General features: G+C 40.7%; 1 long non-coding RNA gene across 1 annotated transcript; it reads right to left on the reverse strand.

The window, feature by feature from the left end:
• Positions 1–460: 460 nt before the first annotated feature.
• LOC116159037 lies at positions 461–1178 on the reverse strand. Its single transcript, XR_004142885.1, has 2 exons — positions 876–1178; positions 461–767 (listed from the first exon to the last, which is right to left on the reverse strand). It is a non-coding gene; the product is annotated as an uncharacterized LOC116159037 (long non-coding RNA).
• Positions 1179–1863: the final 685 nt, after the last annotated feature.

Raw genomic sequence — 1863 nt, forward strand, 5'->3', positions numbered from 1 at the left:
TACAACTGTACAGTGTGGTCCAATTTTGATGGGCTTAAATGGGTAACTTTCTTTTTAGCGCAGATAAGCGAAAACGGTTAAGGTACTCGTGACTTCTTTTTTCATGCTTATTCCATTACCGTTGCCAGAAATAAGCTGCCGTCTTTTGTTTTGAGAGAGAAGAACTCAAAAATGGCCGATTCCTTCAATTTGCTGTAACTCCTTTACTTCTGAAGCTAGAACACAAAGGCACTTTTTAACGTAGAAATTAATCAATGGCGTCAGTCGTTTGTTTCTAAACCAAAGTGGCTAATCAGATGTGTTGCAGCAAACCTCGTCTGATTAGTTTGTGGCTAGTCTCACGCTTAAATAACATGAATTTCCTGATTTTCAGGACGTCAGGGAGTCTGGTAATTGCGACGAACTTGGGCTGCTCGCGCATAACCGGTGAGCTTGAGGAAATAAAAACAATTAGTGGAAGTATTTGTCGAAACTAGTTTAATTAAATATATTATAATGCACCGTATATTGTAATTCTTCAAGCGGTAGTCGGCGGCAATCAGTTGTCGACGAAACGGCGGTACAGGGGACGGACTCGAGCGTCACCAGATGAAAATCTCGCGCCTGGACGAGGTCGGCGGTAATTACGGAAGGACAGGATCGGTTTCGGTAGCCTCGGAAGTAGTCTCAATCGAAGATTCCAGGAATTCGGCGATAAGGTCCAGAAAATGGCGGCGGTACTGTCTGGAACTCTAAAACAAAATGTGGCGTGCCGGCAAATTCCCTAGCTGAAGAAAAGTAATTAGTCACAGGTAAAGTGACGGTTTTTATAGCGGGCAAATTCGGGATAACGGGTGAAGACAATTCCCCCTTTGTAATAAAAAAAAACGGCTTACCTTGCGAAATTAAACCGCGGTAAGAAAAGGCAAATGTAAAGGCACGCAAAAATTGCAAACGCTACAACGTACTTACGGCAAATAGAACGCAAAAGATCCTTCCAAAATTGAGCGTTTACCTTATAAAGAAAACCCAATTTGGTAGAAGTGGAACAGGAAAAATCCAATTCGTCACGCATTCAATACGAAATCGAAACCAATAAATTCGATTTTTAATTAATTACTCGGCCCCTGTTGGTGCTAAAATTCCCGAACATCTGGCAATCGATTCGTTAATTAAGCGCGAAAAATTTGACATCAAAATCTTTTCAATCGGCACTCCTTTACTATAACTCATTTAATTGTGCATGCTAATTATACATACCTACTCAAAAGGCAAAACGGAAGCTCATGAACTCTTTACATTAATTATCTTTATGTTAATTATACGTTTTCGGTCCCAAATCAGGCCGGCGGTTATCCAATTTTTGCAGGCACGCCGCCAACTGATAACGAACAAAACAACTCGCTTCGGAACTTGTTCTATCCTCGCTTTTACTTATTATGGGAAACTAAAACGGCCTATAAACAATTAACGGCGCTGAAACCAAAAAATATTAATTGTCCTTCATCTTCTCCAGGACAAGACCCTTCAGTGGTTACAAAAATAATTCCAAAATTCCAACAGTAACGGTCGTAGGCGGACTAATTAACTACGGCCTCACCTGATCTCCATGGCGCCGCGGAAAGTTCTTGAAATTACAGTTTTCTATGAAGCCCAAACCAATGGTTACTATAGATAGAGGGTGGTCCTCGCAAACGGCAAACTCAATGCAGAAATTCCGGGTGCTTCGTAGTTCGATACATAATTAACTAAAGAAGAGTTAGAGTTAGGGTAATTAGAGAAGAGTTTATCACCCTCTGTATTTTCGGAAGTGTATATAAGGTAAGGTTTAGGGGAATCTTTTTCGTTTTTGACTCGTGTCATTTTTGCATTTGAACGTACCTT

The sequence above is a fragment of the Photinus pyralis genome, unplaced genomic scaffold (genome assembly GCF_008802855.1).
Source record: "Photinus pyralis isolate 1611_PpyrPB1 unplaced genomic scaffold, Ppyr1.3 Ppyr1.4_LG1, whole genome shotgun sequence".
NCBI lineage: Eukaryota > Metazoa > Arthropoda > Insecta > Coleoptera > Lampyridae > Photinus > Photinus pyralis.